Source organism: Chiloscyllium plagiosum, unplaced genomic scaffold, assembly GCF_037043375.1.
Source record: "Chiloscyllium plagiosum isolate Xiang-an unplaced genomic scaffold, Cpla_swu_hap1 HiC_scaffold_3, whole genome shotgun sequence".
NCBI lineage: Eukaryota > Metazoa > Chordata > Chondrichthyes > Orectolobiformes > Hemiscylliidae > Chiloscyllium > Chiloscyllium plagiosum.
In genome coordinates, this window is record NW_028270141.1 from 67,774,143 (window position 1) to 67,799,246 (window position 25,104).

The window sequence follows — 25,104 nt, forward strand, 5'->3', positions numbered from 1 at the left end:
ATGGTTCCCTTACCTTATCACTTTCTCCCTGCCTGATAGGGACATACCTATCAAGGACATGCAATATCTGTTCCTTAAACCAGCTCCATATTTCTATTGTCCGCATCGCCTGCATTTTGCTACCCCATTCTATGCATCCTAATTCTTGCCTAATCGCATTATAATTGCCCTTGCCCCATCGATAACTCTTGACCTGTGGCATGTACCTATCCCTTTCCATCACTAAACTAAACCTAACTGAATTATGGTCACTTTTTCCAAAGTGCTCACCTACGACAAAATCAAACACCTGGCATGGTTCATTACCAAGCAACAGATCCAGTGTGGCCTCTCCTCTTGTCGGCCCTTCGACATACTGTGTCAGGAAACCCTCCTATACACATTGGACAAAAACTGATCCATCCGACGTACTAGAGTTAAAGCATTTCCAGTCAATGTCGGGGAAGTTAAAGTCCCACATAATGCCCACCTTGTTCCTTTCACTCCTACCCAGAATAATTTTGCCAATCCTCTCCTCCACCTCCCTGGAACTCTGCGGAAGCCTACAAAAAGCTCCAAGCAGTGTCACCTCTCCTGTCCTGTTTCTAATCTCAGCCCATACTACCTCAGTAGACGAGTCCTAGTCAAAAGTTCTTTCAGCCACCGTTATATTATCCTTGACTAACAAAGCCACACCTCCCCCTCTTTTACCGCCTTGCCTGTTCTTAATGAAAGATCTAAACCTTGGAAAGTGCAACATCCATTCCTCATCCTGCTCTATCCATGTCTCCGAAATGGCCACAACATTAAGTAGGAATTCATAGAAGGCTAGGAAGAACAAATGAAAAATTTCAGTCATTGGTTTTGAGAATTGTCTATGCTAAATTATTTACCCTGATGACAATGAAGACATCCAAGTCTTCAAAATATCAAAAGCATCCCCAATTTACAGTGGAGAGATATTTTGTGCAGAAAAACGTACGTAAGCATATATGAACATAAACTGAAAATTTCAGCTAAAAGAGCTCCAAGTTTTTCAAACATATCACCTCATGAGTAATTTGCTGACTCACATAAAAATATAACTGAAGCAAAACCTGGGTGTCCTGGAAGCAGGCATGAGGGCTGTAATTTTCATTTAACATGTTTCTTCCAATGCAGACAGGCTGCTCACTTTGTGCTACTTTTTAATTTAGTTGACAATACCAGAAAACTGATTGTGCTGTTGAGTGGCTATACACCTCAATACACTCTCCCAAATTTGTGCAATGCAAGGAACACTTAAAGCAGCTCTAGATTAGACAGGAAGAACACTAACTAATGGTACAACAAGGGTCAAATCATGCTTTAAATTCAGGTGAAGCATTGGAGACCAATGTACAGGAAAGGAAATAGAATTACAGAATCATCCAGCATGGAAACAGACCCTTCCGTCCAACCAGTCCATGCCGAACATAATCCCAAACTAAAGTAGTCCACCTCCCTGCACTTGGCCCATATCCCTCCAAACACTTCTTAATCATGTACTTATCTAGATGTCTTTTAAATCCTGTTTACAAGACATCCACCACTTCGCCCGGAAGTTCATTCCACACACAAACTGATTAAAAAATTGCCCTTCATGCCTTTCTTAAATCTTTCTCCTCTCAACTTAAAAATATGCCCCCTGGTGTTGAAATCCTCTACCCTGTGTAAAGAAAACTCCTGCCATTCACCTTATCTATACCCTTTATGATTTTATAAACTTCAACCTCCAATGCTGTAATGAAAAATGTCCCAGCCTTTCCAGCCTATCTTCACAATTCAAACTCTCCATTCCTGGTAACATCCTGGTAAATCTCTACTGAACTCTCTCCAGTCTAATTATATCCTTCCTATAACTGGGCACAGTATTCCAGAAGAGGCCTCACCAATGTCCTATACAATCTCGACATAACATCCCAACTCCTATACTCAAAGGTCTGAGTAATGAAGGCTGGCATACTTAATGCTTTCTTAATCACCTGTATGTGATGCAAATTTCAAAGAATTGTGTACCTGAATTCCTAGGTCCTTCTGTTTTACAACACTACTGATGGCCCTACTTTTAATTGTACAAGTCCTGACCTTGTTTGTTTTATCAAAACACAATACCTCACATTAATTCAAATTAAACTTGATCGGCCACTCTTTAGCCCCTTGATCCAACATTAGAATCATAGAGTCATAGAGATGTACAGCACAGAAATAGATTCGTTGGTCCAACTCGTCCATGCCAACTAAATATCCAAACCCAATCTAGTCCCACCTGCCAGTACCTGGCCCATATCCCTCTAAACCCTTCCTCTTCATATACCCATCCAGGTGCCTTTGAAATGTTGCAATTGTTCAACATCTCCTTGTAATTTTAGATAGACTTCTTCACTGTTCACTATACCACCAATTTTGGTGTCATCTGCAAATTTACTAACCATGCCTTCTACATTCTCATCTAAATCATTTATATAAATGACAAACAAAAGTGGACCCAGCATTGATCGCTGTGGAACACTGCTGGTCACAGCCTCTAGTCTGAAAAATAATCTTCCACCATCACACTCTGTCTCCTGCCATGAAACCAATTTTGTATATAATTGACAAGCTCACCTTGAATCCCATGTGATCTAACTTTAATCTAACCTCTGACCTGCTGTTGTAGCCACTATGTTAATGTGGTGAGTCCAGTTCAGTTTCTGGTCAATGGTAACCCCAAGGATACTCATAGTGGATGATTCAGTGATGGTAACACCAGTAAATATCAAGGAGTGATGATTAGATCATGTCTTCTAATCCCCATATCCACCCTTATCACCATGGCCTTATCATTGTGCCATTTGTAAGACTTGATTCTACTAATTCTTAGGCTAAGAATGTGAAGTAACAGTTTATGATTGTACCTTAGCTATCTTTTTGAACAGTCAAGCTTGAATTTCTGTTTGCTGAGTGTGATGATTAATTAAAAGCAGGCTGGTACCAGTCACAGAGTCCTCTAGGTGTGAGATAGTCTGGTTCAAAACAGCCAGCACATTTGTCTTAATTAGACTTTGTAAACTTCATGGTTTCTCTAAGTTTCAAAGGACTAAGCAAAACATTTGAACTCAGCAGTTTAGAATCAGTAGAAGTTTATCCTTTATCAAGAACTATCACATCTTTGAATAAGACTGTGGTGTTCAAAAGCCTTGATCTATTAATTGTATCTGTAGAACAGAACACCTACATTTCATTACTGCTGACATTTATTGTAAGTTGGCTCAGTATTGTAAGTTGGGAATAGTTATTTCACAGGATGTAGATGTTGATCGCAAGGCCAGTGTTCGTTTCTCTTCCCTAATTTCCCTTAAATGAAGTGATTTGCTAAGCCATTTCAGATAGCAGCTAAGAGTCAACTATATTGCCGTGGGTCTGGAGTCACATGTGGCTCAAACCAGATAAGAATGGTGGACTTCCTTTTGAAAAAGACATTAGTGAGCCAGTTTTTAATTTTGTCATGACTGATGATCTTTTCATGGTCAACAGTAAAGAGGCTAGCTTTTTAATTCTACAAATCATTATTTAACTTTAAATTCTACCAACAGTGGTGATGGGATTGAAATTGATGTCCCCAGAGCCTATGTTATCACTGTACCATCATCTTCTACGCCAGGATGTTTTACAATAACTTGAATTGTTGAGTTAAAAATCACACAACACCAGGTTATAGTCCAACAGCTTTATTTGGAAGCACTAGCATTTGGAGTGCTGCTTCTTCATCAGGTGATTGTGGAGAATAAGATTGTATGACACAGAATTTATAGCAAAAGTTTATAGTGTGATGTAAATGAAATTATATATTGAGAAAGATCCAGATTGTCTTTTTCATGTAAGTGAAATTATATATTGAAAAAGACAATTTTTTTTATCAATTATTTTATTATCAATTATGCTCACTCATATCCTTTTATATCCTTATCTAACAAAGCAAGAAATTACAAAGAGTTGTGATTCAGAGTTGTGATAAATAATTGAGGTTCAGGTTAGCCAATGATCTAAGTGAATGCAGAGCAGAAACAGTGGGAGGAGGGGATGGGATCACAATGGTCTACTTCTATTCCCATGTACCTGCATTATTCTTGCTCCTGCCCTCATTGCACTCATGCTATATCTGGATTCTCATCATATGCAGATGGTGCAAGCTACCATCTAACATGTGTCACGTCACAAAACCACAAGCAATAAGAATAGAAGCAAACCATACAACCTGGTGGTGTTGTCCATATCTAAACTGGGGTAACTGGCAACTGTGAGCATGACAGTGTTCTTTTTCAATACTGTCTTCCTATTGTTTCATAAGTGCCTTCTTAGGGGTCTCTGAAAGGAATCCACGTTTAGGGTATTTGAGATATAAAACCCTTACAATGTAACCAAATGGATGCCAATTTCTGAACTGTTAACAATAGGATTCTCAGTTTTGTTTATTCTAACTCACATTCACCTAACATAATCAAAGACCCCTTCTATCCAGGTTATACTCTTCTACCCTCTTCCATCATTTTCTCTGAGTTCACACCCAAGTTTAATTCATCAAGCATCATGAACACAAGGAGAAGATACAAAAGTTTGAAAACACGTGCCAACTGATTCAAGAAGAGCTTCTTTCCTGCTGTTATTAGTCTTATGAATGGACCTCTCAAGTATGAGTGTTGATTACTCTGCATCTTCTCTGTAGCTGTAATTCTATATTCAGCATTCTGTTCTATTACCCTGATGTACTTATGTAAGGTATGATTTGTCTGAATAGCACACAATACAATACTTTTCATTGTATCTCAGTACATGAGACAATAACAAATCCACTCAGATCAAATCTCTATTTGTCTCAGTCTCATAAGTGCTATTTACCCTAGTAACCACACCATATTTTGGGTAATTTCATATTTCTACCACTCTTTGTCTGAAAAATGTCTCCTGATTTCATTCTTGGATGGCTTAACTCTCATCTTAAGATTACAGCCCTTTATCCATGACTCCCCCATTGAGAAAATAGTTTCTCCATCAGAGTAGTTTTTCTCTCCCAATCAAGTCTAAAAATCTGACTGATCAAAAATATGGATGATATGTATTGTCTTTTTCTCTCATTATCAAGATGTTTATAATAATCTGCGATGTTTCTGCATTTATGTTTATTTTCCAATTATGTTCACAATGATTGATGAATTAAACTTGAGTATGAACTCAGAGAAAATGATAAGCTATAAAAAAAAGCTGAAAGGAAAACCTGAAGCATGGAATGGACATTTTCGAGCATTATGTGAAAGATTATAAATAACATTTCTGTAGAAACTGAAATCAATATCATCTCTCTTAGATTGGAGTTAAAAATGTACAACACAGTCAAGATAGACTTCTGTGCCATGTACCAATGGTGCCACACCTTCAACTGATACTATTTTGTGGGAAGGCTTTCTTTCTCTAAATTCAAATTGCTGTTTGTTGCACACCAAATACTTCTTCATAATTCAGGAGCTGTACATAGAATGTAGATATGAGATTGTCATCAAACATGCATTAAGATAAAAACTTAAAGTGCATCTAACTAAACAAAGTCAGTTTATAATCTGCATGATAAGGATTCTAAATTAATGAGTGCTATGTGTATTATTGAACTGTGTTTCACACTCCACTTAAATCTTGAGTTAATGACTTAGCAGCAAAATTCTGTTTCTGCAACTGGCAGTATCAAACAGCTTTAATTAATCTTTTAAAGCAGAAAAATCAAAATTACTTTAAGTATCAATTTTAAAAATGTTATTCAATACAGTATGATATTTGAAATGAAGAAATAAATTCATTTAGTTTTGTCTTTGTGCAAACGTATGTTGGAAAGTTGACCTGTGTTTCTTTAGATTTGGGTTTCTAATGGGTTTCCAACAGGAGTTTGTGTTTACCAAGGACAGAGTTGCAGGTAAGGTTACAATGTTTTATGTTCTTGCTAAATTCAGCAAGCTCCATTAGTTTAATGATGAAAACTGATTGCAATGAATTCAGAAGCCAATAGTGTATTGCAGTTTTAATATATAAAGAATGATTCCTGTTCTGTCTTCACAGTTGGCAAGTTGTTGTTTGCACTCATAAAGTGAACAGTGACAGCTCTGGAGGATGGATGTGTTTGGTTTATTTTAGAAATGCCTCCTTGCTGCTTTGCCCTATTGCAGTCTGCTGTAGTTCAGTGTAGGACCAAGGATTGTGGAGCAAAAAACAGTGAATTCTTAGATGAGCAGTGATGCCTTATTTTATTAAAACATTTTGAAGGAGCTTCAATATTTTGTACACCATATTGAGCTGTCGGATGGGAATTAGTCATTTGTAAGAAGGTGTAGCACCATGTAGAAATGAAGAACAAGTGCAGGTAGAATTGGCAGAGCTCCACTCTATTGGTTGAAAGAACACCATGAGAGAGAGAAGGGGGTAAGGAGTGTTTCTGCAACTGCTGAGCCCAGGAATTTGAAACACATAAGACCTACACTATTCCATTGCTTGCGTGTGCAGATTGTGGCAAGGAGCTTGAACATTTTAGGATGTCAATGGACAAGCTGGTGACTTGCATTTGTGTTGTGCAGCATGATGGCATGACTAAAAGTTGGAAATTTGCTGGTGACCAAGGAATTCATTGTCCTGGCAATTTTAAACTCACCTCAAATTCCTGAATAATTTGGAAAGATTTGACATATTACCGCTTGCTGTCGTTTTGTCACACAGTGAGAGTGGAATTGACTCCAAGAAGAACAGGGCAGCTGGGAAATTTGTGTGTGTGTGTGTGTGCATGCATGTGTGCCTTTGTACATGTTTGTATGTCTGTCTGTATGTGTTTGTGTCTGTGTATGTGTCTGTGTGTACATGTCTATGTGTGTGTGTCTGTGTGTGTACGTACCTGTGAATATGTTTGTATGTGCATGCATGTGTGTCTGTGTGTGTGTGTGTGTATGTGTGTGTAGTGCCTGCGTGTGTTTATTTTTTATTCACTCATGGAATATGGGCATCATTGGCTGGTCAGCATTTATTGCCGGTCCCTAGTTACCCTTGAGGAGGTGGTGATGAGAGGCTTTCTTAAACTACTGCAGTTCACCTGCTTTGGGTTGACCCATCCTGCCGTTAAGGAGGGCATGATGATTTTGATCCAGCAATAGTGGAGGAATGATGATAGAGTTCCAAGTCAGGATGATGAGTGATTAGGAGGAAAACTTGCAGGCGATGATGTTCCCATGCATCTGTTGGCCTTGTTCTTCTGGTTGGAAGTGGTCATGGAAGTGCTGGCCAGACACCTCCACACTGTGTGTGTGTGTGTGTGTGTGTAAGAGAACAAAGTCATGCGGGGTGATGAGTAAATAGATGAGGGAACGGTATGGATTGATGAGTGGATGAATAAGTGATGGTGGGCAGATGTTTTAGTGAAGGTGCAGGAGTGTGGATCAGGGAAAGTGGGTAGCTGAGTGGTTTTGTGTAGTTTAGTTGATTATCCCATTGGGTAGCTGATTATATCGGAGCTGTTCATACACCCATCCTTTGCATCATCCTCTTTTTCAAAAACGTCTCCTCAAAGTAGGACTGGAGAAGAGGAAAGTGTAAGATTAAAGGCTAATTTCACCAATCTTCACTATCACCATAGCTAGCTCATTGTGTTCTCCATTAGGGGAAAATGAAGGTCAATGTTAGTTAAACATAACTTCTTGGTCAAGCCCCTTGTCACCCACTTCCTCTGGTGATCAGGACTTGGGCATAGACTTTTTTTCTCTTAGAAAGGTTGAAAGAGGCTTCATTACTTAGATCTGCTGCTGGGCAATTGTAAATGGGTTAATTAGCTTTTACAATTTACTCATTTAAATAATCAAAATGTTACTTTGGAATCGTCTTTTACTCTGAAATGTATGTTTACTGTTGTGATAAATCTTTGTGATGTGTTATTGCTGGTCCCCAAATAAGACAAAAATTGATATGTGACCATGAAACATCTCCATCCCCCCGATATGCCAAAAGGCTGGAGTACCCAGGATTTTGAGCACAAAGGGAGGAACATGGAGATCAGATGGGAAAATGAAAGGGACTAAGAGATTTACCATGATCTTATTCTGTCACTGAACAGGCTCAGACAACAATATGGCTTACTCCTCTTCATATTTTTTGATCTTTGTTTTTGCTATATGCCTGTTCTATCAAACCCCATCCATTAAGCCTCTAAGAAAGTGTGCTAATTAAAAATAACTCCTTCGCAACCACAACTTTTCCTTTTCTCTTTGTTATCTTCAAAAGGAACACAAAAGTGCTGCTTTATTATCTTCAAACAGAACACAGAAATGCTGCTAAAGAAGAATGGATGAGAAGGGTTTTTTTGTTGATTCTCTACTCACAGGAGGCAGGAGCTGCTTCATAAGAAGATGAAAATTATATTTAATACATTGTATATCATTATGCTGTTCGAGTGGGGATATTCAGTCCTCTGGATTAGGTTGAAAATCCAACCTGAAATGATACATAATTAATTTTCAGTGTTCCTCCTTGACATTAAATGTTGCCTGTGAGGAAAACATGCTTTGAATATCAGTAATGACTAGATGGTTTTCTTTCTGGTGTCTCAAATCATAGATTGGTTGTAACACCTTTTAATTTTGTTCATGAAATTCTTGTACTAATTAAAATAAATTTAAATTCAGCCAAATCCTGACTAGCTGTATAACACATGCCCACGTAACTTATTTTGCTGCTTGGTTTATCTGTTTGAATGTTTCTATCCCTCTTCATTGGATTTGCTGTTTCAGTTTGTTGCCAAACCACGTAGATCTCAGAATATGAATATTCCAGTGTATAGGTTTGTAATGAATAAATTCAAACTATTCCCTTTAACTCCAGTCAGGCATTGACTTACAGCATGGTTAGACACATTATTGTGCTGTGCACTTGCGAGTACAAAACCATTTGTTCTGTGCATAAATTACATTGTTTCATTGAGAGTTGCCTCAGTTGCAATATGTGAGCACCATAGGGATGTTGAACACATTGTTTGAAATGTTTTTGGCTGAACCACTGATCTCAAAAACAAAGCCATCCATTTTTCAAATATCAAACTAATTCACAAACTCTGCATCCATCTGTCACTTTCCTCCCTTTCTAAGCTTGAGCCATTTTTGCCCTGCTTTATGGAAATCTTGAATAAATCATTATTCTTCATTTAATTTCTGTTGATAAGGAGTTTGAATGTTTAAATACTGTGCAAACATTTACACCCGAGGTTGGTAAGCAGAGTGGGCAAAATTTGAGTACCATCTCCATTAGACTTTGAGTTACAGCGGGTGCCAGGATCAAGTGTCCAGGTCAGTAAGGTTCAACCTGCCAGACTTGTTGCAGACTAACTGGGAATGGTGTAATTGGGGGTGGGGTTCTGTTGCTTCTGCTCAGGCACCCAATGGCCAGTTAAGATACTTCGCTCCATTCTAACAAAACTCTCTTGCCGTTGTCCACCACCCTGGCCCTGCTGAAACCTCGTTTAAGTGAGCATCTTCTTCAGGGACTGCTTGTAGTTCCAGTAAGTGGCCACCACTCCCAGTTGTGCTGCTGGGAATAGAGAGCTGCTCACCACTTGATGGTCAGCAGACCTCCAAGGTGGAATTTCCTCCCATATAGAGGCAGCAGTTTCTTTAAGTGAAGTCATGGTTGGGTTGTAGTGATTGTAATGAGGTCAGCCAGATGGACCTCATAGAACATGACTATTCTGATTGGGTCTGTTAACCTGGTCCAATCAGTGAGCCCCGGCTGACAGATAAGAACAGGAGTATCGGTATATAGTTGGTGTTGGCTCTTGGTGTATCTGATAAGGGTTGTGTTTTTGTGAGTTTTCTTTTGGAGGAAAGCATTTGCTTTGGTGAAATGGCCTCCCAGGTTTGTCAAAACTATCACCAGGATTATGAAGCTGCTGTCAACAAACAGATTAACCTGGAGCTCACTGCCTCCTATCTCTATCAGTCTTTGATGTCGTACTTTGACCGGGATGATGTTGCCCTGCACCATTTCTCCCAGTTCTTCAAAGCTCAGTCCCAGGAGAAGCAGGAACATGCAGAGAAGCTGCTGAAATTCCAGAATCAGCGTGGAGGCAGAGTCCTCCTCCAGGATGTGAAGAAGCCAGAGAGGGATGAGTGGGGTAACGGGCTGCAGGCAATGCAGGTTGCCCTGGATCTGGAGAAGAATGTGAACCAGAGTTTGCTGGATCTACACCAACTCGCCACTGCCCAGACTGACCCTCATCTGTGTGACTTCCTGGAGACCCACTATTTGGATGAGGAGGTTGAGATCATCAAACGACTTGGGGACTACATCACCAACCTGAAGTGTCTGGGAGCTCCTGAGAATGGGCTGGGAGAGTACCTGTTTGACAGGCTCTCGCTGGAGGACAGCAGTTAGTGGGGCCTTTGACTGCAGTCTTTGTCTGTTGTGTATCCAACTCTCATTGGGAGAATTCCTCCAGGAACTTGTAGTGAAGTGATTTGGAAATAAAAGTTGATCTCTCCCAAAAAAAATTAAAAGAACAGGAGTATCAGGCATCCTGTTCACTCTGAGAGTTGGCTCTGTGGGAGCTGGATCACTGCTAAGGACTCTCCACTTGGAAATAATTTAGCTGTCTGTCTCCATGTTTGAACAAGACCATTTCAGACACCAAGTTACAACTCCCTGCATCTCTCTCCGCAGCTACCCTGCAACTCTATCAGATTGTCTGTTGTTCTAGCCATTAGGCACAAGACCACGCAAAACTCCTGTTTCCTTCTGTTGTCTGTGCATGGTCACTCATTTCTTTCTTTTTACAATGTCTTGATAGCTGCAGTCACTATGATGATCACAGGAATAAAATTCAAATAAAGTTTCCTACTCTCTGTTCCAGGATGGATGCATGTAATAATTGGTCCTAATTTAAAAGAATCAGAAGAGTACACACAAATTTCATGAAATCGTGAGCAGAAATGGATGTCTGTATAACCTTTCTGTGTAGAAACAGTGAGAAAATTCCAGTGTCCTTGATATTAGCCTGATTCAAATCAACTGACTCAGCATAGAGTAGAGGCTTTACCTTGGGCCTGCGGATTTTGTGTATCACTCAAGCTATACATTTACTTAATGAACATCAGGCAGACATTGTCAGATGCTGAAAATTGAAGTTTTTAATCTAGAAATGGCCAAATAAAGTGGGATCTTCCATTACTGAATTGGTGCTGGAATGCTACTATTGTTGGGAGGCAGTAACATTTTAAGAGTATTCCTGCAGCCATTTTACAGCTTTATCCAAATGTCCATGAGCTCATTCTAGCAGATAATTTATTGCAACTGTTAATGTTCCTAACCTCAGTTCATAGTATTCAATTAAGTCACTACAGTCTAGGAAAGCTAACATCTAGTGTGCTGCTGTCAGACTGGTGAGTCACATTTTTTTTAAAAGAAACCTTTTTTCTAAATTTATGGTAAATAAGTGAAATGATGATAAACTAAGATTTGAATTCTTCATTATAGAGATTAACAGAAATAGAACAGAAAAAAAGGAATGAAATTCAAAACTTTACTTTCCCATTTTATATGCCACAAACAAAAACTGAACTTGAAGTGTTGATATAGTTTGACAGAGTTGATAGGGAGAATCTATTTTTAACTGAAAGAGAGTCAGTAATCAGAGAACACAGACATAAAACAATTGGTGCAAAACATCAGTGCACAGTTGAGGAGTTATATTGATGTAGAATTCACTATCTGTAAGGATGGAGCAAGTTGATTCAATTTTAATTTTCAAAAGTAAGTTAAATATGCATTTGGAAAATAAACTTGTGCAAAGATTTGGTAAAAAGGAATAATTGGATTGTTCTTTATGAAAGCTAGGATAATCATGATGGGCTTTCTTCTCTGCTGTATTCTTCCATGATTTTATAGAAATGTGAAATGTTCGATGGGATTTTCAAAGAAATTTGGACTTTGAGAGAATGGTGGAAAAGATCTGTAGCCTTTCAGGTGTACTGGCAGCCATATCTCTGAAGATGTCATACCAGAAGATCCAGAAATTAGGTAACCCTTGTAAAAAAGACAATACTTGCAAGCTCGGTGGCTTAAGAGATGGTAAGAGCGGAGCTGGTGGTGTGACACTGATGCAGGTGTGATTATCAAAGTATAGATTGGATACTGTGAATCCTTCACTTTTGAGGGAATGATAGGTACGGCGATGAATTGTATCTCTCAGGATTACAGGGTGTAGCTGTGGGGTGTGTGTCTTCACTCAGCTGAGTTAACCATGTAAAGTCATTATGGTGCCATTTGGGATTATAAGTCTTGAGATAGTAATGGCTGCCTCCCAGACACCTCTCTCCATTATACTGAAACTACTCTCTGGTGGGGTTTCCTCTCCTACTCTCCAGAAGACAGATTTTCCATGACATCCCTTTTGTTAGTAAAGCATCCTCCCTTACATTAGTAAAACTGAAAGTCTTTCTGTTGATTAATATATTGCCCCACTCCCCCCCATCTAACTCACCAAAAAGCTGAAGTGGAGTAACTATTACTTAGGAACATAGGAAGAGGAGTAGAGTATACAGCCTGCCTCAATATTCCTACAATCATGGCTGATTGAAGATTCCAATGCATTTTACCCACCCTATCCCCAAAATCTTGTACACCATGATAATCAGGTATCTATCAATCTCGACCTTTAACAAAAGCAAAGATTCAGCCATCCACCCAATTTCTGTCACTGTCTATCTCTTATCTCTTTCAGCTCTGACAATAAGCAAACCTGGACCATTTGTTTTCTCTAAAGGTGGTGACTAATCAATTATGGTTCCTAAAACCACAGGACCATGAGAAATAGGAAGAGTAGAGTCATAGAGATGTATAGCATGGAAATAGACTCTTTGGTCCAACCTGTCCATGCCGACCAGATATCCCAACCCAATCTAGTCCCACATGCCAGCACCTGGCCCATATCCCTCCAAACCCTTCCTATTCATATACGGCCTCCGCCGTATCTGCTCCCAGGAGGAGCGGTTCCACCACAGAACACACCAGATGGCCTCCTTCTTTAGAGACCGCAATTTCCCTTCCCACGTGGTTAAAGATGCCCTCCAACGCATCTCATCCACATCCCGCACCTCCGCCCTCAGACCCAACCCCTCCAACCGCAACAAGGACAGAACGCCCCTGGTGCTCTCCTTCCACCCTACCAACCTTCGCATAAACCAAATCATCCGCCGACATTTCCGCCACCTCCAAACAGACCCCACCACCAGGGATATATTTCCCTCCCCACCCCTCTCCGCCTTCCGCAAAGACCGTTCCCTCCGTGACTACCTGGTCAGGTCCACGCCCCCCTACGACCCACCCTCCCATCCTGGCACTTTCCCCTGCCACCGCAGGAACTGTAAAACCTGCGCCCACACCTCCTCCCTCACCTCTATCCAAGGCCCCAAAGGAGCTTTCCACATCCATCAAAGTTTTACCTGCACATCCACTAATATCATCTATTGTATCCGTTGCTCCCGATGTGGTCTCCTCTACATTGGGGAGACTGGACGCCTCCTAGCAGAGCGCTTTAGGGAACATCTCCGAGACACCCGCACCAATCAACCACATCGCCCAGTGGCTCAACATTTCAACTCCCCCTCCCACTCTGCTGAGGATATGGAGGTGCTGGGCCTCCTCCACCGCCGCTCCCTCACCACCAGACGCCTGGAGGAAGAACGCCTCATCTTCCGCCTCGGAACACTTCAACCCCAGGGCATCAATGTGGATTTCAACAGTTTCCTCATTTCCCCTTCCCCCACCTCATCCTAGCTTCTAACCTCCAGAAACTTGATCCCCTGACCTGTCCGGACTTGTCCGACCTGTCCAGCTCCTTTTCCACCTATCCACTCCACCCTCTCCTCCCTGACCTATCACCTTCATCTCCTTCCCCACTGACCTATTGTACTCTATGCCACTCTCTCCCCACCCCCACCCTGCTCTAGCTTATCTCTCCACGCTTCAGGCTCTCTGCCTTTATTCCTGATGAAGGGCTTTTGCCCGAAAAGTCGATTTTGCCTATCCTCGGATGCTGCCTGAATTGCTGTGCTCTTCCAGCACCACTGATCCAGAATCTGGTTTCCAGCATCTGCAGTCATTGTTTTTACCTCCTGTACTCAATACTCTGACCAATAACGAAAGCATACCAAACGCCTTCTTCACTATTCTATCTGCCTGCGACTCCACTTTCAAGGAGCTATGAACCTGCACTTGAAGGTCTCTTCGGAGGCCATTTGGCCCATCGAGCCTGCTCCATCATTCAAGACAATCACAGACAATCTGAGACTCCTCACATCGTCCTTTACCCATTACCCTACTGATCAAGAATCGATGTATCTCAGCCTTAAATATACACAAGAACTCTGTCCCCATAGTTTTCTGTGGTAAGAAGTTCCAAAGACTGACAATCCTGTGAGAGAATAAATTCCTCCTCATTAAGTGGACGCTTCTTTAATCTGAGAGTATGACCTCTGGTCTTCGACTCTCCCATGAGGGAAAACATCCGTTAAGCATTTATCCTGTCAAGCCCCTTAAGAATCCATTACAGTTCAATTAAATCACCTCATTCTTCTAAATTCCATCGAACAGACTCCCCACCTGTTTAACATTTGTTCGTAAGACAATTCTTGCATACTAAGGATCATCTTAGTGAACATTCTCTGCACTGCCTCCAGTGAAATATTCTTTCCTTAAATAAGGGGACTATAATTGCTCATAGAACCCTAGACGTGGTCTCACCAACACCTTGTACGGTTGCAGTAAAACTTCCCTACTATTAAACTCCTAACCCCATGAAATAAGGACCCACTTTCCATTAGCCTTCCTGATTACCTGCTGCATCTGTGTCCTAGCTTTCTGTGTTTCATGCACATTTACCCCCAAATCCCTTGTGTTGCAGCTTTCTGCAGTTTTTCTCCAATGAAATAGTACTCTGTTCTCCCTTTCAAAATGAAAAACTTCTCATTTTCCCACATTATACTTCATTTGCCAACTTTTTGCCCACTTACTTCATCTATCAATATCTGAAATTGTATCTTTTTGCAACCTGGCTTTCTATCTATTTTTGTGTCATCTGCAAATTTGGCTACATTACTTTCACTTGCTTCCTCAAAATTATTCATGTAAAATTTCAGATGGAATGGAATTTACTTATGAAGTTAAATTTATTTGCACGGAAGGGTCTATAAATTACTGCAAGCATTAAAATCAGGAAGCATCCAAGCTTCAGCATGCTCATTATGAACTAGGTGAGAGGGAAAGATAAAATAAGGCTTCAGTGCACAGCTTTGAGGGGATCTGCTGCTGTGATTGCAATGTTGTCTGTTTCCTTTTCTTTTCAAGGGTTTCAGAGCTCTCTTTTACTTTCCAGCATTTACTGTATCCCTTATGCCCTTTCTATTCTTGCTACCAGCTGTTTTGTTAATCAAAAGCCGGGATGCCTAATTAGCAAGACACGTTTTATTATTTAATGGGTTCCATCTTCACTATTCATCAGTTTGCAGGTCGTTCAAACCATTAACTTCTCAAGCAGTATCTTTTGGGGATGAGCTTTCAGTACAACTTCCCAATCTGAGCATGGATGTAGAATTCCAATGAGAGCATGGATGTAGAATTCCAAAAATTGGAATTGCTGATGCCATATTCTCTGTTTTGCCGAGAACCTTGAACTAAGCGCCTGAAGAGAATGAAAAGCCAGTTCAGATATTTGAATTAATGTCAATGTTGGAGCAAGTATGCACACTGCTAAATCAGCTGTTTTGGAAGTATCTTCGTAGCATCCTGCACTTGGGGGAAGCCAGCTCTGTTGGCAAAGCCTACTGCCTAGGCTGTAGCACTAACCTTGTCACAGGGAAACAAGGAGAAAGTATGCATCTCTAGGCTCTGCAAAACCAACCAGAGCTATCATTGCTGCGGCTCCTTGTCTCTTCAATATGGGACACCATTTCCTCATCTCCCCCACTTCCCTCCTCCAGCTAGGGGTTTGGCCAAGACATCTGATATTGTAGAAATATGAGGGAAATATAAGTGATAAGACATCAGAAGTGTGCGGGACAGCTTGTCTGTCATTTTCATATGTTTGCATGTTCACCCTACTTTCAGGTCTTACTTTCAGTTCTGATGATATACACATGGAAAATTAATCCATGTTATTTGTGTACAGATGTTGATTGAATTGTACTTCCAGTATTTTCTGCTTTTACTTCAGATTTCCAATATTTGCATTTTCTTTATTTTTCTTCAGAACGCTTGTGTTTATTGCCACTCAGCTGGGAATCCCTTGTTCTCTGTGTTGACAGATGTGGTTAGTTCAGGAAATTATCCCCCGTTGTCACAGGAGACAATGCTGGTATGTGAGAAATACAATGTTGTTCAGTCAGCCTCACAGCAACATGCATTGCCTTGTATTGGTTGAAAATAAATCTGTTACAAAACTACCCATGGAGACTAAAATAAGGGACAATTTCATTCTATGTTAACATGGTTATATTTATCTCTGATGGATTCTGATCCTGTAATGCTGAAGTACTCTTTATAAAAATAACTTTGGAACAGAATAAACCAGAGGTGCAGAAAAATGGCTAGCAAAGTTCTTAGTGTTGCCTGAATGCCTTTGTTATTGAATTTTTTATTTCATAATATGAAAAAAACATTAATCCTATAATAGGAAATCATGCAATCATATCAGAGAGAAGATTCTATTCTGTTCGTTGTCCCTGTGTCATCACTTTGGTAGATCTATCTATTCTGTTGCCTTCTCCTCAGAGCCCTGCATTTCTCCTTTTCAGAGTTTGAATTTTATGCAGGGTGGGGAGTGCAGCACAGGATTTCTGGCTCTGGCATAAAAACTGGTGATCAGCCTGCCCACATTTGACTGGTTCACCCTGCAGCCATTTCACAAGTCCCTGGCTATTAATTATTTTGAGGTTGGCTTTTCCTCCCCATGGAACAGGAAGCTCCATCTCTGAGAGCAGCCACTAACTCCCTGGTCACAGGTTGCCAAAAGAGAGGTCATCAATGCTGGGGCTAGGATGAATCTCCTGAAGTGGACAAAATGTCATGGTGGGAGATTATTACCGGCAGCCATACTGGAAGATATTGGTGAGAAGGGGTAGTAGGCCAGAATTGCCAGGGCATATATTTGATGGAAGGAGCACTTTGTGGGAGAGGACAGCCTCCAATGGCACAAGATGGTCAAGCAGAAGGCAACCTTAAGATCCCAAGCACAATGCCATTATTGACCTCCTACCCTGCACATTAAATCTGAATGGACGAGGCCCTTAATTAGCCACTTAAGGGTCTCACTTAGTTAACAGGCAGACAACCTGGTATCTCTGCCACTGTGAGTAATATACCAGTTGTACCTCTGTGAATTCCCTCATCCTCTTCCCTGTCTAATACGTCCTTCCTTTTGCTGAGCCAATGATCCTCAAGGGGATTTGGCTGTAGTCCCAGCTGACTCCACTCCCGTCTGATTGACTGGCAGCTCTTAGAGACTGGTCTTTCTCATCACCCAAAAGGGGTAAAAGACAATAAAACTGTCTGATAACACATACTGGTCTGACTCTTCTCGTGTACTTCAAACCAGCGTGTCAATATGCTCATTTCCCAACAGAACTGTTTTTCTTTGCTGTTTATTACTGTCTGGGAAGACAGGGGCAGAAATATCATGAAGAAACAGTGAATGACTTCATGGATTTTAAATGCCTGTGGTCAGGTGTCCTTCATTTACAGATTAGATTAGATTAGATTAGATTACTTACAGTGTGGAAACAGGCCCTTCGGCCCAACAAGTCCACACCGCCCCGCTGAAGCGCAACCCACCCATACCCCTACATTAACCCCTTACCTAACACTACAGGCAATTTAGCTTGGCCAATTCACCTGACCTGCACATCCTTGGACTGTGGGAGGAAACCGGAGCACCCGGAGGAAACCCACGCAGACACGGGGAGAACGTGCAAACTCCACACAGTCAGTCGCCTGAGGCGGGAATTGAACCCGGGTCTCTGGCGCTGTGAGGCAGCAGTGCTAACCACTGTGCCACCATGCCGCCCACAAAAGATGTTAAAACAAATTCCAGACTTGCCAATAAATGCATTGCAGATCTTATGCACTGGAGGAATCTAGGGTACTTACTAGAAAGCGAGATCAGAATTCCTTTTACAAGCACTTTTATTCTTTTATAGAGCATTAGTGAGCAGGAAGAATTAGAATGCTTCAGTATATTGCAGCAGTAAATTGCAGCAGTGCTGACATTGGAAATAATAGCAGGCTTCTCTGGTTGTAACACCATTCTAAAGGCAGTCACTCAATTTGCTTCATCAAGTAAAATGTGCATGTGTGTGTGAGCGTCTGAGTGGATATAAAGCATGTTCCTTTTGTTCTTCTTGCCATTAAAACATAAATTTTCTTTGAGAAAAATTAAAGCTGGTGCTCAGAAATGTCAAAAAGTAATTGATTCTTTAAAAATAATGATAGAAAACAATTATAGTCATATATAATAATTAGACCAGATTGTGTTTGTAGATAGGAAAATCAATAAGTGCAGTTTATGTAATCTTCCATTGAAACAGAGTTCACAGATCGCTGGATCAAATTCCTGGAATTCCTTCCTTAACAGCATTGTGGGTCCACCTACAGCACATGGAGAGCAGCGGTTCAAAAAGGTAGCTCACCACTCACTTCTCAAGGCAATAGAGACAGGCAATAAATGCTGGCCCAACCAGTGACTCCCATCTCCCATGGGTGAATAAAAACAAAATGCACATGTCACTTTCAGAAGTATTTGCAGTTTTCTTAGATCGTGGGTGGAAATTTCTGAGCCTCTGAAAGACATGGACAATGGTAAGAAAATTAGGAAAGTATGGAGAGAGTGAAGAAATGAGATTCTCAACATTGAGAAAAAGTTGTCCAATATTGCAGTCAAGGTTTTAATAACCAAATGCAAGTCTTACCAGAGCGAATAAGGGGCCTATTTACATGCATTAACACACCAAAGTAATGTATATTGATCATCTTGATCAGCATTCTCCAACATTTCAGCACACAATCCAAAGGCAGTGACTACCTGCACCCTCTGTCCATGGAGATAGATATTGGCAAAGCACCAACATTTTAAAATCATTATGACGTATTCTTGACTAACTTATAATACTGATCACCATTTCAATACAGCACTTTGGAGATCATCAACACTTTACATGACTTACAGGCCACTTTGCGAACAGCACCCATCATATAGAATCCCCAACGGGCAGATAGAGGCCATTCGGCCCATTGAGTCTGCAATGACCCTCCAAAAAGCATCCTCCCCATCCCTGCATTTCCCATGGCTAACCCACCTAGCCTCCTCATCCCTGGAGACTACAGAGCAAGTCAACATGATCAATCCACCCAACCTGCATGTTCTCGGACTATGAGAGGAAACCAGAGCACCCAGAGGAAATTCATGCAGACACGGGGAGAATGTGCAGACTCCACACAGACAATATTCCAAGGCTGGAATTGAAACCAGGTGCCTGGTGCTGTGAGGCAGCAGTACTAACCACTGAGCCACCGTGCTGCCTCAAGTATCAAAATGGTGTGTGCATCTTATTGCCCTATACTTGTCTTGTTAGTTCCCACTCATATTGCATCTACCTGGATGCTGACAGCCTCTCCGTCATACCTCATCTTGCCTTTTTGAGTGTTGCAGTTTCATTCATAACTCACAAGCTCACAAAACTATGTTTACCTTTCCTTTTTGTGCAGACAGAAAGCCAGGCAGCTTGTTGTGCTTGCCAGCATTGAACGGTCAAGGAAAGGACATTTTCTGTAAAGCACCATGTGACATTGAGCAAACATACTGAATATGCTTCAACCCCACATCGACCTGACTGAAAATCTAAGGGGAATCTTAGTCAAGTCATGGGGGACTCTGTTAGAATATGCCACCAGTCAGTCCAGGATGGCTGCTGAAACAAAAGTTTAAATTCCTGGAGAAACTCAGCAGGTCTGGCCACATCTGAGCAGACAAAGCAAAGTTGTTTTGAGTCCAGTGACCCTTCTTCATGCCTGGTGTCAATCGAGGTGGTTACCATGGTCAGTTCGCCACGTGGTGCAATAAGGATCTAAGAATCAATGTCCTAACATTCTAGGGCGTGGACTCCATTGACTCCAACAGATCGTGTCCAACCAGACCAGGGATTAGCAGTAAATCAGTATGAGAGCTATGCAGAGATCAGTCAAGGGTCTAGTCTGTCATCAGTCTAGTCTGTCATTTCACATCAGTCAGTCAGTTCAAGGGGTGGGGAGGTGTATGTTCTGCACTCAAAGTCAGGGCAGATTGTATTGGGCACAAGTGTGGAGGTTGGGGAAGTTAAGTGTGAGTTGAAACTTTATTGCTGGAACAGCACAGCAGGTCAGGCAGCATCCAGGGAACAGGAGATTCGACGTTTCGGGCACAGGCCCTTCTTCAGTTAAGTGTGAGGAATGGAGGCAGCATGCTGGAAGATGCAGCCGACACAATCACTATGGGTGCATGGTGATGACCCAGCATAGAAGTATGGGAGACACTGTTGTGTAAGAGGGCACAGGATACTGTGGGAGGGGAGAGTTATTGACATTCAGCACCATCATATCTTTGATGTGGGGGAATAATGCACAACAATTTGGGGCTGTACTAAGCTGTAGGCCTGTGACTCAACGAGTAAAGTGGGGAGATAAACAATTCAGAAAAGAATCAGTGAGAAAGTGGAGAGGCTCAAACCTGCTGGGATTGACAAGAACTGCAGTGCAGAAAGGAACATGAGCATGTAGAATAACAGGCTTCTAAATCCTATGTAATCAAGGATTATGCTAAACTCTTAACCACATAGAACATAGAACATAGAAGAATACAGCGCAGTACAGGCCCTTTGGCCCTCGATGTTGCACGGATCCAAACCCACCTAACCTATACTAACCCACTATCCTCCATATACCTATCCAATGCCCGCTTAAATGCCCATAAAGAGGGAGAGTCCACCACTGCTACTGGCAGGGCATTCCATGAACTTACGACTCGCTGAGTGAAGAACCTACCCCTAACTTCAGTCCTATACCAACCCCCCCTTAATTTAAAGCTATGCCCCCTTGTAATACCCGTCTCCATACGCGGGAAAAGGTTCACACTGTCAACCCTATCTAACCCCCTAATCATCTTGTACACCTCAATCAAGTCACCCCTAAACCTTCTTTTCTCTAATGAAAACAGCCCCAAGTGTCTCAGTCTTTCCTCATACGATCTTCCTTCCATACCAGGCAACATCCTGGTAAACCTCCTCTGCACCCGTTCCAGTGCCTCCACATCCTTCCTATAGTATGGCGACCAAAACTGCACACAATATTCCAGATGTGGCCGCACCAGAGTCTTATACAACTGCATCATGACCTCAGGACTCCGGAACTCAATTCCTCTACCAATAAAAGCCAGTACGCCATATGCCTTCCTCACCGCACTATTTACCTGGGTGGCAACTTTCAGAGATCTGTGTACATGGACACCAAGATCCCTCTGCTCATCCACACTACCAAGTATCCGACCATTAGCCCAGTACCCCATCTTTTTGTTATTCTTCCCAAAGTGAATCACCTCACACTTAGCTACATTGAATTCCATTTATCACCTTTCTGCCCAGCTCTGCAGCTTCTCTATATCCTGCTGTAACCTGCCACATCCTTCCTCACTGTCAACATGTACTTAGATTGCTGACTGCACACATTAATAAGGCATTGTTAAATTTCTGATATTTCCCATACAGATATTGGAACTATTACCAATGGATCCAAGCACACAAATGTATTGTCACTGTATCTGCTCCGCAATAAAGATGCAGAGGTATTGAGGAGCAACAATGTGCCTGCAGCTGCCAAACAGCCTCTCGATGAAGAGGCAGCAGCTACTGTCCCCTCAGGATCCAAAGGCTGGATGGGAATCTCAGGGTCTACTGTTCTCAGCAACTATGTCCTCCAGCTGAATGGGGCACAGTGCCAACTCTGAATCAGAATGCCTGGGGACGCTATATCAAAACTGTGTAATCTGTTGAAACAGGACTTGGGATCTGTCAGGATGGTCGGCTATCCAGTCCCAGTGCCATCAAGCTCTCAGCTGCACTTTATTTTTATGCACTGGCTACTTCCAAGGATCCACTGGGCACCATGTATGGTATTGCTCAGGCCTCGACCCACAAATGTCCCCGATGTAATTTGTGACCAATCGCATCACTTCATCTTGTTTCCCTGTGACAAGGTCAGTGCTGCAGCCTGGACAGTAGGCTTTGCCAATAGGGCTGGTTTCTCCCAAGTACAGGATTTTATAGACTGTACGCACATTACATTGACAGCACCATATCATAAAGCAGCTGACTACATTAATTGGAAAGTGTTCCAGTCAGTCAATGCCCATGTCATTGAATCATCGCTACAACATTTTCGATGTATTCTATTTTCGATTTAATCTCTGAAGGTTTTCTTTCTTTTTGCCCTCTGACTGTGTATAGGTGCAGTTCTGGGGATTGCGACAGGTGGGGAGGGAGCTTGCCCTATTGATGAGCCTGCTGGCCTTGAAGATTTGGCCGAACCACCCTGGGGATATTTGTGGCCACAGAGCACATTCAGCCTGAGAGTTTCCTGACCAAATTCCGGCTCTCCCTCAGCTTGAATTTCCCCAGGTTGGGGGTGTCAGGCAGCATGCGCGTGAAAGAGCTGAGCACCTTTGCAATATCCTAACAGGAAATTTCTGGGGTGGGGGGGGGGTGGGGGGGGGGGGGGGGGGAGGGGTGGGAGCTGGGGACGGGGATGTTCTGTGCATATAGTTCCATCTTCACCTGCTGGCACCATACTGTCGCCTTGAGTGAAGCCAATGTCCTTCACACCACAGTCACCTTGTCATTGATGCTGGCCGGCAATGGTCACAGTGATGGAGTACAGGTCTGAGTGCATTTCCACTGAACATGCTGTTAGACCAGGCTGTCTGCCAACCTGTCTACGAGGACAGCCATACGCATTCATGCCAGGAACAGCATGGTGCAGCTAATTTCTGTGGGTTTCTCCAACCTTGGATCCAATTTACTGAGTGTCTCTGACAAACATACGTCTGTATATTTACATGTTATCAATGGCTGACGCCGTTGGGTTCAGTCCTCCCTAATGACAGCTGTTTTTTTTTCCTGGAATGAGACAAAGAGAGGGACTGCGTGGTATGGAACTAGTTGCCACGCCAGTTAGTGGGAGTGTAGGAGCAGCAGAGGTGGTGAGGTAACATGAATGGGTGAGGAAGAAGCACAGAGGGCAACAAAGGCTTAATGCTTTGGGGAAATGGCATGTGATAGTGAGAGTTATAGACCGTGGAAGTTGGATGCAGTAATGGAGTTAGAATGAATGTGAGGTAGCAGAGAGAGGTTAGTGGTACTTACCCTTGCTCAATGACCTTCTTGCAGTATTGCTGTGTGATCCTATGCACTGCAGATATGACACTGACCCTGGCTGACAGGCTCTCTTTAGGGAGTCCAGGGGCAACAGGATATTTCTCCTCTTTGACCACGTGATTCATCAGGACTTTCAGGTTCTGGCAGCAAAGTAGGCAGCTAGTTTCTCTCTCTCTCTCTCTCAGACACCTCCTTTGGAATTATTCAATGACAAGAACTGTGAAGGGTAATTCTGAGCTTGCAGTATTTGAAATGGTAAACAGATGGGGTTTAAATATGATGCAGACACCAGAGAGTCCCACCATTAGTGATTATATTTTCAAAGCAATTTTACAAAGTGCTCAGCATAAATATATTCCAGTGAAAAGGAACAACTATAAGAAAAGGGGCGATCTGGCATGGGTGTCTAGGGAATACGGAAGGTTATCAAATTGAAAGAGAAGGCATACAAAGTGGCCAAGAACGGCAGGAAACTAGAAGATTGAAAAACATTAAAGCATAGAATATAAAGACAGATAACAAAAGTTTCTATAAATATACAAAATGAAAAAGAGTTGCTAAAGTAAATGTTGGTCCTTTAGAGGATGAGAAGGGGGTTTAGTTATGGGAGATGATGAAATGGCCAATGCTTGAATAGGTATTTTGATTTGGTCTTCACAGTGGAGAACATTAATAACATGTCAGCAATTGACAAAGAGGCCTGGAAACAATCATTATTATGGGAGAGGTAGTGTTGGGCAAACTAATGAAGCTAAGGATAGACAAGTCTCCTTGCCCTAATGGAATGCTCCCAGGGTACTAAAAGAGATGGCGGAAGAAATAGCAAGTGCACTTGTGGTAATTTTCCAAAATTCATTGGACTCTGGAGCATTCCAGCAGCTTGGAAAACAGCAAATGTGACACCACTGTTTAAAAAGGGAGTTAGACACAAGATGGGGGGATTATAGACTTATAGACTTAGTTAGCTTAACCTCTGTAGTGGGGATGATGCTTGAGTCTATTATCAAGGAAGAAATAGCAAGGTATCTAGTTAGAAACACAGCATGAGTTCATGAAAAGCAGATCATACTTAAATCTTTTGGAATTCTATGAAGACATTACAAACAAGGTGGACAACGGGGACCTAGTGGATGTTGTGTTCCCAGATTTCTAAAAAGCCTCTGACAGGATGCTGCACAAAAGGCTGCTACATAAGATAAGGATGCATAGCCTTACATGTAAAGTCTTAACATAGCTTGAGGGTTGGTTAACTAACACAAAGCAAAGAGTGGGGATAAATGAGTGCTATTCTGGTTGGCAACCAGAAACTAGTACTGTGCCTCAGGGATCAGTATTGGGACTGCAATTATTCACAATTTATATAGATGATTTGGAGTTGGGGACCATGTGTAGTGTCTCAAAGTTTGCAGATGATGCCAAGATAAGTGGCAAAGCAAAGTGTGCAATGCACTGCGAAACTTTGCAGAGTAACTGTAACTGAGTGGGCAAAGGTTTGGCAGATGGAGTACAATGTTAATAAATGAAAAGTTATCCATTTTGGTAGGAGTAACAGTAATAAGGATTATTACTTAAATGGTAAAAAGTTGCAGCATGCTGCTATACAGAGGGA

The 25,104-nt window shown here is 41.9% G+C and overlaps 1 pseudogene; it reads left to right on the top strand.

The window, feature by feature from the left end:
- The first annotated feature begins 9,891 nt into the window (after window positions 1-9,891).
- On the top strand, window positions 9,892-10,422 carry LOC122548641 (ferritin, middle subunit pseudogene; annotated as a pseudogene).
- Window positions 10,423-25,104: the final 14,682 nt, after the last annotated feature.